Raw genomic sequence first — 23340 nt, forward strand, 5'->3', positions numbered from 1 at the left:
GGGCAGCAAACTGTATTCCACATTGCTGGAGTGTGCGCTGTGGAATGGCCATTTTGCCGTGCTAACAAATAGGGCTGCTGCTAAGTCATATGATCCGTCGGTTCCCTTCCCCAGCCTGGCACTGGGTAGGTGGGCTGGGAGTCATTTTTAGGTGTTTTTGTTCCTATCTCTGGTCCCCTCCCCAGGGGCTTTTAATAAAAAGGGTGGGGGGGGGCTTGCCAAGCAGTAATGGTAGAAGGGAGCCAACATGGGCCACTTTTCCAGAGCTAAGTCACGTGTGTTCGAATGTAATAACAATCTTAAGGGGAGAGGCACCCAGAGTTTGCACAAACAAGGGCCACCTGGGCCACTAGCCAGGGTTGGAGGGCCACAGACAGCACCTGCCTCCCACTAATAGGAATTGCAGCTGATACCATCTCTAATTCAGAGAGGCAGCCTGGCACTGGAGACCACAGCTCCTTGGCTTGCCGGGCTGCTCAGGTCAAAGTAGAGCGTTGAATGCTGGGACATGTAGTCTTTGCAGGACATGTGTGTGAATTAAAGATGTGGGGCTGCATTGTAGAATCTCGTGGGCCATATTAGGGCTTCAGGGTAGACCTTCCCTGCTCCTGGTGTGAAGGCTAAAGACTGGAGGCTGCTCTGTTTCTCTTAAAGGGACAGCTTGTTGGTAAAAGCCAACAGGAACAGTGTCATGGGCCCATGACATACTAAGCCTGATGTATCGCTTTCCCTTATAATGAGGTGGGGTTTCTTAAAATGGATGTGCACGGATTTTCTATGGACAAAGCAATGAAGGCCTTTAACAAACCTGAAGTTGTGTTGCTAGCCTAGGCTGAGTTGTGGCTAGCCTTGGGGCAGTGGTGAGTGCATGCTGCATGCGGCTGACTGCATGTGGAAACACCAGCTCAGCCAAGCTCCGAGGACCCACTCGGCCCCGGACTCTGTTTCTGGAGCTCCAGGAAGCAATAACGCATGATTCTTCTCTCTGGACCTGACCCCCTACCCCTTGCCTATGGTGACAATACAAGGCAATCCTCAGTCCCCTCCCACATGCTCCTCTAATTCCCATCTTCCCCACATCTCATCTCACCTCTTCTCCGTTTTGTCTGAGCAGCAGTGCTGCTGGCTGGGTACCATTTAGGAAGCATCCTGGCTGAAGCCCCAGATGCATTATACACTTAGACGGTAGGATTTTCAAGAGTGACTTAGGAACATACGTCCCCTTGAAAGTCAATAGAATTATGCTCCTAAATCCCTTAGCCTCACTCGAAAACCCAGCTGCCTCCTGCTGCTTGCTTCCTCTCTGGTTCCTGTGGCAGTCCCAGGGAGGCAGTGTGGTTAGCAGTTCCGGGTTTACAATGGCCCCAGTGGTGCCAGGGAGCCGGGCACAGGGCTGGCCAGGATCCTGGCAGCACAGGACTGGGCAGGACACTGTGCATCTGACCACTACCGGTTGGCAAATAATGCCCTCACGGTGGGTGAAGCAGGACTGCCGCTGCCATACCATGGCCCTTGCCTGCCCCTCACTCCGGGGAACGATCTCCCCACATCATGCTCCATTGCCTTCAGGGGACCCACAAATATGTTTGGTGCTGAGCAGGGCCAGCTCCAGCTTTTTTGCTGCCCCAAACGGCGAAGGAAAAAACAAAAGAAAAACCCGACTGAGCTGCCGCCGAACACAGACCCGGACGTGCCGCCCCAACAACCAACGGACTTGCTGCCCCTTTCTATCAGCCACCCCAGGCACCTGCTTCCTTCGCTGGTGCCTGCAGCCGGCCCTGGTGCTGAGTCCACAAAAGGTTAATCCAGCCCTGGCAGTTAGCACAACTCCCTACAGACTGCCACTTCCCCTTTCGGTGCCAGTGGAGGGTGGGAGGCTTTTTCAAATGCATCGCTAGTCCTCAGGGACAGGGGCCTGGTTACACTGGTCTCATCTGCTTCAGCAATGCAACAGCCATTCAAGCTGCAGCTGGACAGGGTGGAAAAGGGCCACGAGCCTTTAAATTATTCTAAAGGTGTGTGTGGGGGGGTGCAGTATCTTAAGCCAACACAGCTTTCTGGGACTAGAGCAGGGGTTCTCAAAGGGGGGGGGGGTTGGGACCCCTCAGGCAGTCACAAGGTTATTACGGGGGGGTCGTGAGCTGTCAGCCCCCATCCCAAACCCTGCTTCGCCTTCAGCATTTATAATGGTGTTAAATATATTTTAAAAGTGTTTTTAATTTATAAGGGGGATCGCACTCAGAGGCTTAGTGTGTGAAAAGGGTCAGCCGTACAAAAGTTTGAGAACCACTGAACTAGAGGCTTTTTCTCATAACTTTCCCACTGCCCAGGGAGAGGGCCAGAGACTCCTGCACTTAGGGACAAAGCTTTAGAGTGAGAAAACAAGTACTTGTCTTCAATGCCAGTAGCCTATAGATGTAAAGCCTAGAGGAAGCAGCTGCTCTGACTGGTGCATCTAAAACCCACCGGCTTGTCACACAGCTTCACACAGGTGCCATCACCCTGGTTTCTTTGCCACTAACTTTCCGATGCCACGTGCCAGCAACAGAACGAAACCAAGATGCCAGTGTTTGAACAGCAGCATTCAGCTCTGCTTCTGAACTCCCCCAAGCAGCAGGGTCATTCCGCTGTCAGAGGCATTGGGCCTGGCCAAGCAGAGGGGGTCACGTGCCTTTGTGTGAAAGATGCTAAGTCAAGGCATTGTAAGAGGCTGGCGCGCCCCTTGCTGAGGCCATCTGTTTCCTTGCATTCAGAGCAGGGCACCCACCCTGCATGAATAAGCAGGAACCACAGTCATGCGTTGCTGCGACAGAGAATGCAGAGCAGGGTGGGGAAAGGGGTGGAGCGTAACTGACGACACTGGACACTCTCTCTTTCCCTCACTGGGGGCCATTGCAGAATTCCTCCCTGCAGTATAGTCCCATAGTGACCAGTCTGTTTATCACTTCCCTGGGAAGCCATCCACAGTCAAATGGAGCTCAGTTGTTAGCATATTTTTCCGTCCATCCAGGCTCAATTTACCTTTCATTCCAGGAATATGAGAGGCCTCCCATTCCCTTATGGGGCCGGGAAGCAGTACTGTCCTATGTTCTTTTTTACAGCTGGGGAGACAGAGACCCAGACATCTCGCTGGCCTGATTTTCAGAAGTGTTAAGCCACTTTTGTGAGCATAAGTGGTGGGTGCTCAATACGCCTGACAGCTGTCCCTAAGTGACTGCCCAAGGGCACATGGTAATTGGGCAGCAAGCCTGGGCCTCTGGCATCCTCAGCCATTCCCTGGTGTCACCGCTAGGCAATACTCCCTGACAGAATCTGTGCTTACAAATTCTGATTGTAGATTTACATAAAATCCAAGCAGCTCAGACAAGCAGAGGTGGCAGGGATTTTGCTTTGAAGGGGTGGGGGGCAGAGGGACCAAAAGAGGAGCAGGGTGCGCTGCATAGGGAGTGAGGGGAACTACTGAGACCTGGTGGGGGACATGGGCAGCTGGCTCCAGGCTGGGGAGGTGGGGTCCTAACAGTTCGTGTCTCTCTTGCTGTCCATGAGGTGTAGCTGTTCCCAGATCTGGCCTGATCACCCCAGGTCCAACCCTACCCTGGCCCAGTTCCAGGCACCGCTCTAGCCCCTCTGTGTCCTGCTCTTGCCTCTGCCTCCCCGCCATGTGTGCACAGTTTATAGGGAACATTAATTCCCGGAATGTGTAGCAGAACCACCTATGGGAGTGGAAGCATAGATCAGATCTCCCCCCCACCCCACACACACCCCAAGTATTTCTGTTCTGGGGGCACTAGCCCCCATTCCCCACTTCCACTGCCCCTGCAGAGACGACAGGGTGTAGTTGCCCAGAAAAAAATGACTGTGGGAGATGAGAAAAGCCGGCAGTAATGTAGGAGAGGGAAGGTGGAGTATGCCAGCCTGGGGCTGGAATAGCCAGGAATTCAGGGAGCTTTTCCTGGAAGGCCAACATAGACTCCACCACTGAGTGGCCCTTGGGAGCGGCCGTACCGTCCCACTGCACCCTCATTAAGTCCAACACCCACTCCCCGATACTGTCCCCACACAGAGAAGTTCAAAGGGGACAATGCTGTGGGTTCCTGGGAGCCTCCTTATGCCCCAACAGCAGGTGAGGTAAACGTTTAACCCATGTCTGGGGCGCTGCTCCACCAAAGCTTTCAATATTGTTTTAAGGTTCCATGAAATCTCTCAATCAGCCCATTAGCTTGGGGGTGGGAGGGAGACACCCTGACGAGTTGAACCCCACATTTCTCCTATAGCCCCTAAGGCAGACATAAAGTTTGCCCCCCCCTCTCCTGATCAGCCAAAACCATGCAGGACAACCACCATGCCTGCCTCTACAGAGGACAGCGCTACTGCTTCTGGGTAGCGGATGGCATAAGCTACTACCAACAAACCAGACTTCCCCACCGCCATCCAAGTAACTTTGCTAAGGGGCCCCACAACGTCCATAGTGACCTTCTGCAGAGGTTCCGCTGGGATGATTAGCAGGCTCAGGACAGCCCGGACCTACCTCACCCTCTGGCACGGGTCACAGGCCTTACCTCACACACCCCAGGCCAGTAGAAATTCTGGCGTAAGCTCTGTTTAGTGTGCTGTATTCCCGTGGCTCCTGAGACGGGTATAACATGGGCCAGGCTGAGTAGCCGAAGTTAGTACTTCGTGGTACCACCAATGGTCTCTGTATTCCCCAGGGCTTAGCGTTCCCAGGTAATCCACTCTCTCTAGAGTAGCCCCTGATCCCAGAGAAACCCTCTGATTTCCTATCTGGGGGTGCCTGGCGAGTCAGCTGCAGCCCTAGGTTTTTCTAGGGAAGGGTCAGTCAATTGGTCCTGTCTGAAATCCATAGCAGGAGCTGGGAGGCTGAGCTCAGCCTGGGACCTGCTCCCCGCCCCTCCCCAGGTCAGCTCATCAGCTGGACTCTGCTCAGCCCTCGTCATGCAATCAGGGCCGCCTCCCAGCCTGGGGTTAGAGCCAAGGGCTGCTGCTTGCAGCCAAGTGGCTTGGGGCTAGGAGTCTAAGTCATTCCCCCGTGAGACTTCTCCTGGCAGCTGGGAGATAGCGCATCCCAGCATCCTTAGGCCCCTGGATGTCATCCCATTTTAGATGGAGCTGATCACGAGGGAAAGTCCCTACATGGTCAAGAGCTGATCAGGGATAAGCCCTCCACCCCTTGGCCTTTTTCCATCCACAGCCATCGGGAAACAATGTTTTGTCGATTCCTCTCCTGGGTCTGAAATGGTCGGGTTTACTGATCGGACCATCGGGGCTGGATCCGGTTCTACCATTGGTGGAGTCACTGTCATCTGGACCTGCTGTGGGCTACCATTAGCCCTCGGCCTCCCAGGCACCAGGCAGTGCATCACCTTCTGACCTCTCTCATTGCAATAAAAGCATTTCAGATCCCTGGGCTCCTTGTTTGGGCCGTGAGTAGGGTTTCCTCCCCGCACCAATCTGGATCTGGCCTATTCCCTTCTGCAGAGGTCCTGATTGGGGGTCAGCTTTACGCCACTGTCCCTTGAGTTTATCAAACCTGATCCAACTATCTGCCTATTGGTCGGCCCATTTCCCAGTTATGGACATGTCTCTAGGGTCCTTGTCCGTTGTCCATGATTTTAGGTCAGGGGGCAGAGTTTGTAGAATTGTTCTAAACCCATTAATTCATAGGCCTCACAACTGTGGATACCCCATCCCATTCCCCATTTTCTTACTTAACCTCTAATTTGAATTGACACCTCAACATGGACCGGATCCCCTGTTTTCTGAATTCCTCAGAACCTCCTACTGTATGCGTCAGCAGTCAATTTCCACTTTTGCAACCATGCTTGTTTGCATGGCCCATAATCTGCATAGTCCTCTCTGGCCACGTGGATGAAAATGTCCAAGGCCTTTCCCGTCAGCAGTGGAGCCAGGTTCCCACATTCTCCTGCCCACCTTATTCCATTCACATCCAATTTCAAAAGCATTTAGAAACACATCCATGTCATCCCCTTGCCTGAGTCTATGCCCTCCATTGGGACAGGTGCCTGGGGTCTGGCTCCACCTCCCAGCTCAGGTTTTTGCTGACATTGTCCCTCCATATTGAACTGATGTTGATGCTCCCTCTCTCTCTCCTCAAGCTGGCGCTGCTTCTCCTGGTCTGCTCGCTCTTGCTCCTGGTCTGCAAGCAGCTGGGCTTCCAGAGGCAGTCTGTCCCTCTCCTGCTCTACTGATAGATCTGTCCATGCTCTCTCTGCAGGGGTGCATTCGGTCTGGATGGAGCATGGTTGCTGCCTCTGTCAACTTCTTCCCTCTAGGAAGAGATCTCCCCAACCTGCTGGACTCTCTGCCAGTGGCTGGGTATTACCTGCAATTCTGGATCATTGTTCCTTTCCTGGTCCTCAGAATATGGCAGGTTGGCTAGCTGGGCCATTGTGCTCTCCTCAGTGTTGAGCTGCCTTTCTCTGCATCTCTCAACTTCAGACTTTTTTGCTAGCTGTTCATAACTCACTTTCCTCTGTCTCTCTTTTCACTCTTCCTTTCCCCAAAAGACTACAAGACTTTTCTCTGTGCTTTGCCCTTCTGTAGCACTTGCTTTCACTGCTGTTGGCACTTCACTGGCCCTAGATTCCACTTCTGCTACCAGCTAGGTCACAGTTTCAGGACTGACTGCATTTTTGCCCTTCCCTCTGGGACTTCCTTGAGGGCACCCACTTAAAGGTTTGAGACTTCCGAGCAATCACCTATCTTGGGTGGAGACTCATGTCTCTCTCCCTTCAGACTGGGAGTTTACGCTTGCAGTGCCTCTGTACGTCACTGTGATTTCCCCAGCGGGGCAGATCAGGGTCCAGCACCTGTGATTTACCTTTCTCCAGGGGCTACAACAGTGTATGCCAGCCACTACCCAGCCTTCACAAAGCAAAACATATTTTATTCTTTGGGGAAAAGCATTACAGAGAAAACATTTAAAAAACAACACTAGTTCCTACACTCATGCTAAAAGCTCACCAGTGATCACCCATCAGTCTTATCGGGTCCTTATGGCCAAAGTCTTGCCAACCCTTCCACAAGGATTGGGGCTGCCCCTTGGACAGAGGGTCCTGTCTGTTTGCTGAATCAAACAGAAGGTCTTGTGCCATTTTAAACTCAGCCTTTTTATACCAAAAGCCCTTTCTTTGTCTGTTGATCTCTGGAAGACCCAGTCTGAACCAGCATATGCAAGCCTTCTCAGGGTGTGGTTCCTCTCTGAAGTTGTTTACTATTTCAGCAACTAGCCCATACCACCCACCCACTGTTTTCAATTCCTGGAGGAGCTGCGCTAACCCTTCCCCCATGCCGTGCCTACAACACCCGGCCCACAATGATACATAAACTAATCACAAATCTCAGAGCTACTGCAGGCAGCTGCAATATCCATCACAAAAGCTACCTCCAGTAACAGTAGCAGTGACATCACTCACACGAGTGCCGTGTGATTGTCTGGCACACCGTGTGCACTGGGAAGGATCCTCTTGTGAAGATCTAGACCTTGCCTAGACTACAGGTTACTTCATTATAATTTGTTGCTCAGGGGTATGAATAATCCACATCCCCGAGCGACGTAAGTTATACCAACCTAAGCGCTGCTGTAGACGGGAGAGCTTCTCCCACTGACATAGCTACCGCTGCCTGTGGCGCCTTCTTGTTGGCGTAGGGTGTCTCCACCACAAGTGGTGCAGTTGCAAGTGCTCTAGTGTAGCTGCAGTCTGAGATTGGAATTTTCCCAAATCAGATACGTGCAAAGGATCAACCAGGAAGGGGGACATTAAATATGTAGGTAGGCCTTTAATACATGGAAGTGGTGCGCAGAGGAGACAGGTGACTGGTTTCATATTCCAGAGAGGGGGACTCCGCTTTCAAACGTTTGGGAAACGCTGCACTACAGTAGTAGTATCATTCATTTACAAGGGTCCAACGCATTTGGGGCTGTACAATGCATTTAATAATAAAAAAGAGCCATAGTTTGAGCTCCCTCCTCTTACTGATTCATTCTAATTTGTGCCTGTTTTGTGGCATTGATAGCACAAGACCCAGTGAAATGTATTGGCAACTTTATCACAGAAGGATGAGTCAGTCACAGTGCTAAGTAATCCATTGCTACTAGATTCCTACTGAGTTACCACCAAATCCTACAATTACTTCTATGGGAGCTCCCATTGTCCCGCTTCATAGAGGTGAATTTCTCCCCCAGAACAGACTGGTAAACTCAAGAGACTCTTAGATCATCTGAATCAGTTTCAGATTCAAATTAAAAAACAGTCAGTTGAAAAAGTCAGCATAGACCACACAGTGTAAAAGTGGGGACTCCTCAGATCTATGTATCTGAGTATAGGAATAAAACAAGTTTGGGCTTACCCAGCTCTGACTGTTGGAGGACTCTATGATAAAGCCCCATCTGCTGAAAGATCCTCATTCTCTGGGCATCTTTTGAAGGGGTCACCATGTGCCAAAGGATCTGTCAGGCTACTATCCTCCTCTCCCCCTGTGTGACATACAGGGAAGAGCAATAAACATCTGCGCCCATGTGACCAGGCTTCTGTGAGGCCAAGATTGGACAATCTGTGCAGCTATTAAATCTGTTAACAAATATGCTGGAGCAGCAAAACCAGCCCCATACTGAAGAACATTCAGTCTGGACAAGAACTGCTGGGGCACTTTGTTAAGTTGTAGCAGTTTCTGAACGTGCTTTTGAAATCCTCCTTTCCACCCCTCAATATCATATTTTCGTCTTGTCTCTCTAATGCACAGGATGCTGGTCAAATGGTTTCACAGGACAAGCCAAGTCAGGCTCAAAGATGTTTAAGTGCTTTCTTTCCAAAACTGCCTATATCTGACCTGCCTGGCTCCTTCCTGTCCATGAGTAGATTCATAGGGTTGGAAGGGACCTCAAGAGATCATCTAGTCCAAGCCCCTGCTCAAAGCAGGACCAATCCCCAAGTGGCCATCTCAAGGATTGAGCTCACAACCCTGGCTTTAGCAAGCCAATGCGCAAACCTCTGAGCTATCTCTCCCTCCCAATTCCCAGACAGCCCCTCATCCCCTTCTGTCCTGGGCCCTAAAGCAGCAGCAACCACCAGTGCACAAACCTCAATTCCCCTCCTCTCCTGCTCGCTAATAACAATAATTAATTAATTAAGTAAATTCAGCAGGAAGAGCTGTCAGATAGAGTTAAAGCTGGAGTATCTGCTCTGCTTTGTATTATTCTTTTCAATCATTTTGTAAAACAGTAAAATTGATTTAAGACTTGTATAGCTATGAATAAACCTATTGGTGAACAGATCGTTGTGTGTTTATGCTTAGTCTCTGCTTAAAGGGGGATCACGTTGTTTACTGGCTATCCAATAGGTACTAACCCTCTCTTCCTGTTTGGAGACATTATTCCGCAGTTAAAGAAGTTCATGTTAACGGTAAATGTACATTGGACCTAATCAATAAGGCCTAATCAATGCTTTTCAGAAACTTTGGGCTACTGGCTGAGGCTCAAGGGCGAGTTGAGGGCCATGGGGATTCTCAAAGCTGATGGGCGGTTGTACCCAAGTTTTCTGAACAAACACTGGTGTTAGTGCTTCAAGGGGGTAGAGGAGGGGTGTGGTTTGGGGATTTGGAGCATGGTCTGACTCTCTGAGGGCCAGGAAGCAGGTGGTTCTGTTCTGGAGGAAAGCCCAGCAGGCAGGTGCAGGGGAATCAGCCCCCCTACCTAGATAGCAGCTAACGATTCGGTCTGATTCCCATCTGGAGGATATAAATGAGGGGCAGCTCCAGCTACGTGGGGAACCTGGGATTGCTGAGTACAGTTGCCTCTGGCTGCAGCAGCAACCTGTGACAGGGTGGGCAGGCCCCGCAGACCCGCCTCTCTCCACAGCTAGGGAGGTCCAGCCTTTTTAGGATATGTATATGCAGCAATAAAAGACCCATGGCACGGCCCTGGCTGGTCTGGGTCAGCTAACTAGGGCTCACAAGGTTTGAGCTGCACGGGTATAAAATGGCAGTGCAGACAATCAGACTCGGGCTGGAGCTTAGTCTCTGAGACTCCAGGCCTCTTGCCCAAGCCTGAACAGCTACACTGCCATTTTATAGTCCCATGAGCCTGAATGGGACCTGGGCCCTGAGACCTATTTTTAGTTACTGGAGGCCAGCAGGCTCCACAATCTCAGACAAAACCAAGGCTATTGCTTTTGTTTTGTGTTAAAGGATGAACCGAGCCCTGAACTAAGGGCTAGGGAATGGAACCGGGGTAGCTGATTGATTGTCCCAGGCTGGTAATCAGGTCCACTAGCCACGGCCCCCAAGCAGTCTTTTCAGAAGGACTGCAAGGTAGTCAAAAAAGTTAGTCAAATTAGAGGCAGGAAGGGGCGGGTTAAGGGTGTGCAAGCAGCAGCCCCCTCATTGGCTGGTCTGCAACCAGATGTGGAATAAGGATGCTGTCACCCACACACACTTTTGAGGGAGACGTGACTTATGGAGGGAGTACAGGAATGGAAGCGGAATGAGGGCTGGAAGAGGAGAAGGGTATAATTGTACCAGAGTTTCAGCAGAGGAGGTCACTGGGTAATTAAGGCACAGGATAGGGGACAGCACTTGACCACATACCACAGTGATGGGCATAGTCTCAGACTGTGAATTAAAGAGGTTATGTGAAATACAGGCCTGGCAGGAAATGGCCTGTAATGGCTGTGCACTCAAAAGCCCTGTCAATAATAAAAGCAAGGAGCTGGTGGAGAACCCTTATGTTAATGCGACTCAAGTACTACTCATTTCTAAAGGAAAACTTGACAAGTTCAAATGAGAAATGCAATAGATCCACTCTTGCAACAGCTTGAAAGAGTGATTCTGAATTGATGGCCAAAAAAAAATCCCAGGCACCTCCAAGCAAAAAACTTATTGAGACAAGAGAGATCAATTTGCTGAATATGGAGTGGTGCTGTACAAAGACGACTGAGTCCTAACACAGAGAGAACAGGAGTACTTGTGGCACTGTAAAGGTGCACGGCCAGGGCTCGACCCTCCCTGGGGAGGAGGGGAGCCACACCAACCTCAATACACGTCGTCTAAGTCAGCCCTTTCTTCAGGGCTGAGCGATGCTGCACAGTCGCTTGGGGCCCCGGCCTTCTGCTATAGGGCAGGGCAACAAACATGAGGTTATAGGGGCTCAGACCCTCTTGGCTCAGGGTGGGTGCGGGGAAGCTCCAGCCAGTCAGGGTAACGGCCCTGGGCCTCAGCAGCTTCCCAGTCATGAGCACCCTCTGGCAGGTCTGCTCCCGACAGTGGCTGGGCTTCAACTGAGCGCTGACGGCCAGCTTTTATACTTCCGGGTCGCCTCCTGACCCCCTGGGGGGCGGGCTCACTGCTCTGTGGCCCCGCCCCCTTAGGTGTCTGACGGGGCTCGACCCTCCCTGGGGAGGAGGGGAGCCACACCGCCTCGTTACAGGCACCTTAGAGACTAACAAACTTATTTGAGCATAAGCTTTCGTGGGCTACAACCCACTACAGCATGAAGCTGGAAATGTGAAGCATAAGCCGCTGAGACGAGTAAGAACTGGGCTCAAGACTTCCAGGGATGAGTGCTGCTCATAAAGAGAGAGATGATAAAGAGAGTGACCCTCAGCTGTGTTTAGTACAGTGGGTGGGCACAATGGAACAATTGGGCTGTTTCTGACGCATGTGTTTTAGATGAGTGTATTTTTATATGGATATATTTTTATGTACACAACTGTTTGCAAATATAAAACTTCACATGTGCAGAAATTAAGGCCTTTAGGCCTTGAGTAAACTATGGACATTTTCCCAAACATTCGAACAGGTTTACAGATTCCAAGTCTTGGAAAACTTGCCCAGTGTGACAAAGGCACATGATTCACAAGAAGAAAATTAGGACAACATGGGTGTGGCAGTGGAAGGGACAACAGGCAGAAGGTGCCTGCTTAGGACGTGAAGCAAGGAATAGAGGCTGGCTGAGAGTCCTTGATCAGAGTTGGCTAGGGAAACTGGGAAGCCTGTGAAAGAGCCACAGCTCTTCAGTTTAAAATGTTACACCCATGGCAGGGAAGGCTTTCACTGACGCCCAAGCTTTCTCCAGCTGGTGCTCAAAGCATTTCAGGAAGCCAAGTTTCTTTTGCTTCACATAAAAACTTTGAGCCCCATGCGTTGGAAGCTGGATTGTCAGCTGAAGCTTGGTCAACTGGGAATGCAGTTGTAAATGAAGGAGATGGAATTATTTAGCTCCCCCACTCCCCAGCTAACCCCTTTCTCCAGACAGTTAACTAATCTCCAGCCCTGGGTCCTTAGCTGCATGATTACATTTTTAATTAATTAAAAAAAAAAGGTAAGAAATCCCTCCCTCCCAGCAAAAAAACCTCTTCATTAAGACCAGGGCGGCTTTCATTACGACCAGGGTCCACTGGTCCCGTGGCTTCGGGAGGTCCACCGAAGCTGTGGGACCAGCGGACCCTCCGCATGCAAACCGCCGGAGGCCGCCTGCCTGCCGTGCTTGGAGAGGCAAAATCCCTAGAGCCGCCCCTGATTAAGACTCAAGACTGCTCAAACATATTTGTTCATGATGCTTGGGGTAAAGAGCAAGGAGATAATAAGGTCCCATTCACACCCAACACAGTACCATTCTCCATGTGTTAGCCAGCTACTATCATAACACCCATCTCAGCATGCTTACGCCCTTCAATTCAATGATTCTGCCAACTTCAGTGCATCCATCAAAGGCTCGAAATTCAAACTGCAATGCACTGCATGCTCCCACCCGTTTCTGTTACTTTATTGTATTGCTGATTCCAAATACATATTGTACTTGAGTTGCGGAACTCTGCTTTTTTTCTCCAGGCATTTGAAAATAGGGAGCGTAAAGGTGGGCAACTATTCAGGGGAAGTAGGTATTTAAGCTGCCCAGCTCCCTGGCTGTGGCTCTCTTAACTTGTACTGCCGTAATTCAGCTGTGTGAACTATTTCACGAGCAAATTGGGGCTTGAGTTCAGAATATCAAACAGTTCAGGAAACTGAGCATCTCAAAATTACAGCAGAATCAGTGCACAAGATGCAGGATGTTGCACTACATCAACTTCTCCATAGCCTTTAAAGCACTGCAAAGCTATTGTCAATGCACTGAAACCACTGGACTGTGAAAGGACATTAACTTGTTCTTCATCGACATCACTTTTGTTAAGTGATTTTTTCCCCATGAAAAATGGTTTATATAATTGGTTGTTGTTTGTAAGACAGACAGTCATAATATCAAGCTTCTCCTGTATTTGTAAGGCATGGCACGTCATAGGTGTCCTTGCTGGCATTTTGATTACACTTTTTACTGGGGAAAAAGTTAACAGGTTTACAAATGCTGGCAGAGTAAATAGAGAAAAAACAATAATCACCACAACAGTGAGCTTTGTTTGTTCAGAGAAACATTATAAAGTAATATAATAATCAGATCTATATAATAGGGTGTTACAATATTACAGAGTGAGTACCCAGACATCTTGTTTTTAATAATTTTTTTTTAAAACGGACTGAAATCTCTGTTTACGCATATTTAACAGCAGGGGCATGTCTCTTAAATGTTAATAGTCAAAATCCTGCTGAGTTTTTAGATGTGAATATACTTTGTGTGAGTAGTGACTAAAAAGCAACAAATTTGTCCTCTATTTTGCTTGGTATGTAATTGGTGCATTAATTTTTCCATAACCACAACCTCCCATATTTTTGAACCACTCCTCTCGCGTTGCACTATTTTTTGTTTTCCTTGTTGGCATCTCCGTAACGCTAATGGAAAAATGTGACACGGCCATGTCCAGGCGTCTGACTCTCCCCAGGATGTGGGGCTGCCCTAGGGTGACCAGATGTGCCTATTTCGTAGGTTTCAGAGTAGCATCCATGTTAGTCTGTATCCACAGAAAGAACAGGAGTACTTGTGCCACCTTAGAGACTAACACATTTATTTGAGCATAAGTTTTGTGGGCTACAGCTCACTTCCTTGGCATTTTCTTCTCTAGGCACCTATTACCCCCCACCACTGTCCTGATTTGTCACACTGGCTGTCTGGTCACCCTAGGCTGCCCTGTGCACTCGTTGGGGATCCACAGATGGCTAGGGAGTAGCCATCTTTCTGCTAGGAACCAGCTTCCAGCCCCAGCCACGCGTGTCTGTGAGTGGGATAAGCCAGGCGGAAGGAGGTGCTGCTGCCTGCTTGGCTAGGGCGGTTCTGCTCTCTGGTTTGACGGTGGCACACTCCCATTGCCTTCAGGAGTGACTCCTTATTTGCAGTGGTGAAGACCAGACCCCGACTGCCTGATCCAAGCGGGCACCTGCCCTGTCTCACCAGCTTCTCCAGGCCTCTGCCATGCGCACAGCAAGTGGCCACGGGCGTCATGTGACACGACGGGGGGGAGGGGGGGGCGAGCGCGTGGACTGTACCATTGCATAACACCTCACGGGGGTATGAAGAGGAAAAATGCAACTGAGCCATACCACTATGGAACGGTGGGGCGAGAAGAGTGCGCATGTGTGGGGATAGAAACCGGGTGGCGGACTGGACCGTACCATTATGTCACTAGTGGGGGGGGGAAGAGAGAGAATTACCCGTGTACCATTGGGCACACTGCTTACACTTACACCATGAAGCAGAGCCTCAAGGAGGCGCGTGGACTGCACCATTAGCTAGCACCTGACGGGGGTATCGGGCAGGAGATGTTGTGCCTCAAGCTGGGACTAGGCAGCCACTCCTCTTCCCCACTGACTCCCCTCTCGCCCTTTGCGGCCTCCTTTACTTCCCCTTCCTCTTCGCCCAGCCGCGCTCCTTTTCCATTGGCCAGACCCTGTGAGCTCAGCTGCCTTCAACGAACGCTGATTGGCCACATATCCGAGGCACAAGAGCCCTGACCTTTGATTTGCAGACGGGAGGGAGGATGGCCTCCATCCCATTAACCAATCAGCGTAAAGCTCTTGCTTTGGGGCAGAAACTCAGCGCTCCCATTTCTTCCCCAAGGAACCCCAGTCGCTGATTGGGCGGATCCCACGAGCGCAGGCGCCCGTGCTGTCTGACTGGATTGTGATTGGCTGAAATCCGCGTACGCAGGGGGGGAGGGCCGAGGCCCCGCCCTGCGCCTGGCGTGCTGCGAGGGGACTGGGGAGGGGAAAGGCCGCGACGTGAGCGCGCGACCCCGTCCGCCATTTTGTATTGAAACCAGCGGAGCCGAGAAGCTGAGAGAGGATAAAAGCGCAAGAGGCTGAACAAGGCGCCTGCTCTGGCCCCGCGACCCCCAGCCCTGCTGTCTGAGGTGAGAGCCGCGGCGGGGCCCCTGGGCTGGACACCTGGGAGCAGGCCAAGAGTACTGAGGCCTGGGCCCGGGCCCGGGCCCAGCCCTGGGCCTAGCGTATGTGGGACCTGGGGGCCGGGCGGGCAGGAGCCGACCGGAAGGATGAGGCTTGGCGTAGCCCGAGGCTTGCGGGGGGCTCGGGGCGGTGCTGAGGCGCTCGGGGCCCAATCTGGGACATGACTTGGAATTTGGGGGGGCCGCGAGCCCGGGCCTGTAGAGGGGCACCCCATACGTCGGGAGCAGGACAGCCTGGCACCCGTCCTGAGGGAGAGGGGCAAGCAGGAGCGGTGGGTGGGCTTGAGGTGGTGGGGCCCGTAAGCCCGGCCGGAAGCTCCCACTAGGGGGAGCCCGAGTGGAGGCCCCCGAGGCCCAGTCGTTTCCGGGGGTCGACAGTGTGCAGGGCTGGGCGATCTGTGCTGGGCCAGTCGCCTTGGCTTCAGGGGCGCGAGCTGGGGCTCTCGGGAGGAGGGGAGTGGCTGGACTCCAGTTCCCCAGTCTTTCGTGGGGGGTGTCAGAAATTTATCCTCTTGGGGTACGGTTCTTTGAGACACCAGGGTTAGGGGGCTTTCTAGGAGGGAGTCTAGGACAACCTGCCTCTTCCCTGTTGGGGGAGGGAGGGATGGACTTAAGCGACCACATCCCCTTGGGCTCCTTTTGGATCCCCATGAGTTACTGGGTTTGAAGTGGGTTGGACTGGGTCTTTGAATACCTGTCCCTCACTGATCGATTCCAGCCAGCAATTACATTTGTTCTCTTCTTGGTAGACTACTTGTGATGATGGCTAAATACAGAAATAAAACTAGCTGGTTACTCAGTTGCAGCTCAAAACATGAATTATTTTGTTGTCACTTGCCTCTTATGGTAAGTGCCTTATTAAAAAGCAGCTTTATCAAGGACCTTCTCATCACTTAAACACACTTGAAATCACAAATGATGCTTGTTTATAGCTTAGTGCACTGGTTCTCAATCTGTGGGCTGCTTGTGGTCCATGTGCATCCTCAGGGCCATACAAGTACAACTCTACCCCATGATGGGCAATAACACGGTAAAGCAGTACTCGGGGATGGGGCTGCGTACTGTGGTGGATCAAAGCAAGTTGGGGAATGTGGTTTCACCTATAACGTGTTAAGATTTTTTTTGGCTCCCGAGGACAGCGTTACATCAGGGTAGAGGTGTGGTGTGTATATATTACGTGGATGTGAGCCACATAAAGCATAGAGAGCAGCATATGCCGGCCGCAGGAATTCATAAGTTGAGCACCACTGCCCTAGTGTGAAGTAGAATGAAAGCCTTGACTATCTTAAATATGTCACAATATCTAAAGTGCAGTTCTGGCTTCAGAAAGGGTTTTTCTTGGGCAAATAAAGTTAGAATTAAAATAAACCATTGGTCAATCTAAATTGAGGCCAGAATCTGTAGCATTTTCCCCCTTGCTTCTGTTGTGTAGACTTGCTTGGTCACAGTAAAACTTTGAAGATCTCTTGAAAGGCAAAATTGTTTGGATTTTGCAAACAGAAAAGATGGTGTAGGCTGCTGGCTAACTTAAAGAGCCTGTTCACTGTTGGTAGGCCTGACCTGACATGGATTCTTGAAAAGCCAAGTAAAAGGAGGTTTTGAAAATCCCAACATTTACAAGACAGGGTTATGTTACCTTGGCTGATGAAAAGTAAAGGCATAAAAATGGAGTACATAGTCATACTGTAAGTAGTATGAAGACGTGGTCTTTAATTATAAATTATTTCAGCATACCAGAAGTGGCTGTGCTATTCATTAGCAAGGAAGAAATATTTGTAAATGCTATCATCCAGTTAACTTGAGTGATGGGCAGTTGCTTAGTCTTAACATTTTAGTTCAAAACTAGAAAACTTAGTGTAATTGTAGTAACTTAGTGTAAACTGTTTATTAAAAATAGCTCTCTTGAAATGGGCATTCATTGTTTGCGTAATAGCGTCCCCTTCTTAGGTCTTGAAACTAAAAGGTGACTTCCAGCTAACAAATTGCAAAAGATTTTGTTCAGTGCGTATGACTTCAAAAGGAGTGAGGTGATGTGCAAGGGCCTTCAATATAATGAACAAATAAAAGGTGATACCGTGACAGGCAAATATAGACTTAGTACATGGAACATGCAACTTAGTTTAGAAGTCTCCAGTTTGATCATGTGATCAGATAATGGAGATGCTTTCTGAGCTCAGCTTCAAGGACTCTATTGTGGAAAGCATGAAAAGACAACAGCAGCTGTCAGTTCATTAAGCTGGTAATGAAATACAGGTGTTTCTAAAGAGAAGTGTATGACAGTTCATTCTTGATACATAGAAGTAACTTCAGGAGGCTTCCTGTTTCCAAGGTAACTATACCTTGGATTGAATAAAATGAAGGCAAAATTAGCCTGGATGAGGTAATTGCCTTGTAAACAGGAAGCAGCCTTTGATGGCTGCAGAAATGTACTTTCCATCCTGCTCCTGCATCTTGGTTCAGTATTGTCCTCCACTCCATATCCCTGTAAATATGGTTGTCTAAATTTCTGATCCTCATCCTGTTGCCAGACAACCCCAGTCTTGAGTCTTCCCCATCCTTCTCCCTAGACTTATTTCTGTCCATTCTTCTAATCAGTATTTACTTTAAAATTGTATTTAATATCTGGAGTTGATAGAAATGAGATGCTGAGTTGGTCACGTTTTAGCTAATGGATGGACTGTACTGAAGGGAGTAGAACAGGGATTTTATAACTACTGTTACTGAGGAAAAATAATCAAAATCTTGTACTCTAGTGAATGCCCATCAGTAAACCAAAGTGCAGGGAATTCCGTAAATGAGAAGTGTAGTTTGTTGAGTAGAGTATTCCTGTGTTCTAGCAAGATTCAGTTTGTTTTCTTAGTGTTACTTATTAACTAAATTGTGTATTTATAATTAATCATTCCAGTTCTCCTTTAAGGGTCTGGCATGTAACACTTATCAGTAGTTTTAACTACTTTTTTTTAGTAGAAAAAAATGAGTTCTAATCAGTCTTCACTGATCAGTGAAGGTAGGTCCTATATTTTGTAAACTTAACTACAATGACTAGGGAGAACTTCAAACTGCATTGTTAAATTGGAGGCAAATAGGATATAAATGTGTATCCTGGCTGCTCTACAGCAGTGGTCACCAACCAGTAGATGGCGATCGACTGGTTGATCCTGGCGCCTCTGACAGTCGATCAGGATCTCTGGCTGCTGGAAGTCCAGTGGGGCTAAGGCAGGCTCCTTGCCTGCCCTGGCACTGCGTCACCCCCAAAAGCGGCCAGCATGACTCGGAGGGGGAGGGGGCAGGGGTCTCCATGCTGCTCTGCCTGCAAGCACCACCCCTGCAGCTCCCATTGGCTGGGAACAGGGAATCTGTGTCCAATGGGAGATCTGGAGGCAGTGCCATATTCCCCCTTTCCAGGGGCTGCAGAGACATGCTGTCTGTTTCCGGGAACAGTGTGGGGCTGGGGTAGGCAGGGAACCTGTCTTAGCCATGCTGTGTTGCCAACCTGGAGCCGCCGGAGGTAAATGCTGCCTGGTGGGAGCCTGTACCCCAGCCCTGAGCCAGCACCCCCTACCTGAGTCCCCTCCCAGAGTCAGCACCCAATACCCCTTCCTGTACTCAAATACTCTGCCCCAGCCTGGAGCCCCATCCTGCACCCAAACACTGTCCCAGAGTTTGCATCCTAACCCCGTGCCCCAAGCTCAGCCCAGAGCACCCTCCCACACTCTGAACCCCTTGGCCCCCACCCCCTAACCTTAGCCTGCTGGAAGTGAGTGTGGGTGGGGGGGAGGGAGGGAGGGAGGATGGAGTGAGTGGGATGGGGCCTCAGAAGGGTCAGGGTAGATCCTGGGTTGCACTTAAATTCAAAAAGTGATCTTGTGCATAAACAGATTGAAGACCACTGCTGTACAGTATATACACTACCTAAATGTTGTTCACATTCTTGATTTGTGACACTAGCAAAAGGTAGTACTTTTGTTCCCCAGTGTACTTACCAGCATTCAACACTCGCAATGCAAAAGTGACTGGAAACTGGTATTTTTAACTAGTTATAATACCCTGTAGCACACAATTGCAAGACAATGTATTTAGGAAAGTTTGTGGCTGAAATGTAAGAGTGGGGCTACATGTTGACTACTGAAATCATATAGACTAAATGGACTTAATAACCTTAAAATAAGGGAGGGATGCCAAAGCTTGTTGAATATCTAATGAAACATTTAGTTGAGTACTGCTGTGCCAGTTGAGTTAACAAACTGCTTTCTACAAATTATTCTCTAAAGTAAATGTAAACTCTGTTTGGAGAGAAGCTGTTTGGAGTTGGGGTGAGAATTACTAGACAAAATATTAAGCTTGTTCCAGGGTGTTTAAAATAGTCTTCCTGACTAGTGATTTAATCATAGTTTTCTACATAAAAGTTCGTTATGGTTAGTTGTTATAACCTTAGTACATATTCTTCACAACTCAGATGTAGGCTTCATTTTTTCGAAGGTACACCCTATACATTTTTAAAGTGATTGATTTTACAGCTATAATCAGAAAATGAATGATAGTTTGGTTATTTCGTTTACCAAAGGTAATTGAAGCAGATGTTTATGAAATCATTGGGAGGTGAACTATCTCCAGTTCAACAGATTGATCATTAATATTTGGAGGATTTTCTTGCCATACTGTATTAGGGGGAGAACATCACCAGACAGACATTTAAATTGTTTTATTTAACTAAAACAACAACGTTATCTATTCTGGATTTTTTTCTGCAACAGCAAACATAGTATTTTAACACAACAAGCATATGAATTTTTGAATTTAAACATTCAAGTTTTTAAAATAAGATTTGTTTTTGTTTGTTAACTCAAATAGTTAAATGAAATAACAAAAATCAACTGTCAGCCAGGTCAACATTAGAAACATAAAATACTGGCTTCTGCAGCTAACTCAGTCATCTTCACCTTCATTTTCCTGTTTGTTCATAATCTGGAAACGAGAAACAACCTTTCCTGCTTTTTCAGGTCCCAAACAATTTCTCAATTTGGAATGAATTAGTCCAAAGGAAGAAAATATTCTTTCTACACTGGCAGAAGAAGCAACTGCTGTTAAAAGTGAGATTATCACTTTAGCTGTCTCTGAATCCAGGTGTTTAAGTGACTTCCACCAGTTCACTGGTGTGACTTTCTTTAAAACATCAGCAAACATTTCTTGAATGGTTCTTATTCACGAACTGGATCTCTTTTATGGACTGCTGCCTTATAGGTTTTCCCTTGTAGTGAGAGAATGGTATGGTAGATTTCACATCAATGAAGGCTACACTCAGAAAGACCTCAAGACTTCTAGAATATGCTGCTCAAACAGCTTCACTTTTGTTTCTACTGCCTGTCCCTCACTTCTCACATTTATCTCCAGACTTCTCCTTGTCTATATCTTTTCCGCCCCCAACAATCTGGTATTCATTGAACTTTCTGAAACTTTGCACTTCTAGAGAGAGGTAAGGGATAGACTCTGTACACAAATTTGCAGAGGGGACAGTTGGGTTGAGGTCTGTTATTTCTCACCTCTATATATTTATTTAAAAACATTTTTGCTGTTAACAAACATGTTATCTCTGGAGACACAAGTCCACAGTCTGAGAACTGCAAAACTAGTATCACTGATGGTATCTTCTAGACTGAGCACAGAGTCCCATTGGGTCGATAGATTATTTAGGTTAATCTTTCTAGGCAGAAGCCCCTGGAACCCCATGAGATTGGTTCCCTAATCATGAACTGTTAGAACTCATTTACAAAACTTTTCTTAAACATTCCATGAATATATTGTCTCATACTGTAGTATGAGACTTTATAATCCCTGTTCCATGATGAGATCTCTTTGAGCTATAATGTATCTTAATTAAAACTATCTTTAGATGAGTTTTTCCTCAAAGCATTTTATCAAAACTTTTTTAAAAATCATTGATTTTTATCTGCCCTACTATATTGCAAAGAAGGAGTAGAATTTCCCAGTAATGTAATTAAATTGTCATCCATGTGGCTTATGCAGTGAGTTTTTTTTGCCATAAATGTTTAAGTAGTAACTATCTTGTCTAAATTAGCTTTGAAGCATACCTCCAGTTTCTTCCCTAACTGAGTCCTTTGAGGCACTAGCAGAATGCTTCCTAAACTCTACTTAACATGGCTTTGATGGGAGGACAAGATGAAAATATTCCACCAGAAACGAGTTCAGTAATTTTGGTCTTCACTGTTTCCTTATGCAGTATCTTATAGAACTTGTATTCCTGTAATGGCTTCACATTTTTTGGCTCTGATAAAATGGTAGCGTACAAGTTGGAGATTAGGTGTTTGACTAAGGCTTTTGAAATGCATGTCTGACACCTTAAAATGGCTCATTTGAATTTTTTAGGAATTTTTCAAGACCTCTGTTTGTAGAGTGTCTCTTGTTTTGAAGTATTCCAAAGCACTTTAGAAACATTTTGACTTCACCCTCCTCAATGGTAAAACACACACACACAAAGTGCTTCTACTGTATGCAGCTGAAGTGTCACAAAGTAACTGATAGTGCATTTCAATTTACTGGATTTATAGAATAGCAAAACCTTTTCAATACTAACTACTCTCTGTGGAGAATGAAGTTTTAGCTCTCACTGCTAAACTATTGGATTCTTGCCTATAATTTTATTCTTGTATTTATAGCCCACCTGAATTCTACAATATTAGAGGCACTTCTGAAGTTGCATAGATTACCAACTGAAACATTACCTGCTGCAGGAGATCCTTATGATACACCTGTCATTCTGTTTAGAAAGTGTATGATTCCATGCAAGACTTATAAGCAGACTAAATTGGGTATTCTGTACCACTTGAAATAAAATTATATACTTTGTGTGTGAGTATAGGTAAGTGCTAATACAGATGAAGGTAATTGTTTAAAGGATGACTGAAGGGCTGAATCTGTTATATGAAGGTAGTGCCCCTTGTAACATAGGAACCTATATGTTTATAAAACCCTGCGTGGATACGAAAATTGTCTCTGCACCCCATTTGCAAACATGGTCTGCAGATTTGCAGGGCTCAGACTTTAAATATGCTGATAAAATTGGCTTGTGTCAAAATCTCTCCTGGGCTGATCCTGTTCACCTTGCTTGTGTCTACTTCAAGATATAGTGCATCTAGGATTATTTTAGTTACTGTAGGTAAAGGAGTGCAGTCTGATGGTCCTATTGGGTCACTGAGTTTTGCAATGTAGCATTCAAGGAGAATGGCTTTCCTTGCCTGTTAAATTCTAGCGAGTCTTGTTTAAACATTACAGCTGAATAAAAGCCACTTTGTCCCTCTTGATGGCTAGCTAAACCAATGCAGTATTCTAGAAGTCCATTCTTCATAATGTTCTGAAACTTCCATGTTTAACAGACTTGTAAGAAGACTGCTAATGAGGAAATTCCAAAACATCTGCATCAACTGTGACTTCTAATGCCTTGTTGTTCAGTTGCCATAAAGCTTTCAGCTTCATAGTTTAAAAATTGTCATACACAATCTAACATGAATTTTACAATCTAAAAATCTGACTTTTTTTCTGCCCTGTGAATGATTCTTCACTTTGGTATATGATCACTTAAATTGTGTTAGTCTAATTTGTAGAATAGGCCAAGTAGGTCATATCTGGGCTACAGAAATTTTAAACTATTGAAACTTCTTTGGAGTAGTGGTGAGAAAAAGGCAGCTTTCCACATGCATTACTTAAGACCAGGGACTCTTACTGAATTTTTCCTTCTTTAGAAGATAAGGCACTCTTGATTAGTTAAAATGGCTTTTGGAGAACTTGTCTGTAGTTGACTAGGATCAAGCTTAATACGAGTAACTGAGACCGCCGACCAGGGAAATAACCCACCTCCTTCCCCGATGGACCAAGGGACGCACCCAACCCATGTACTTATCCGCTACACTGTTACTGACTTGGACCCCTTATTCATTCCATGGGTGGCGTACCCGAGCCC

This window comes from Chelonoidis abingdonii, chromosome 19 (genome assembly GCF_003597395.2).
Source record: "Chelonoidis abingdonii isolate Lonesome George chromosome 19, CheloAbing_2.0, whole genome shotgun sequence".
NCBI classification, from domain to species: domain Eukaryota; kingdom Metazoa; phylum Chordata; order Testudines; family Testudinidae; genus Chelonoidis; species Chelonoidis abingdonii.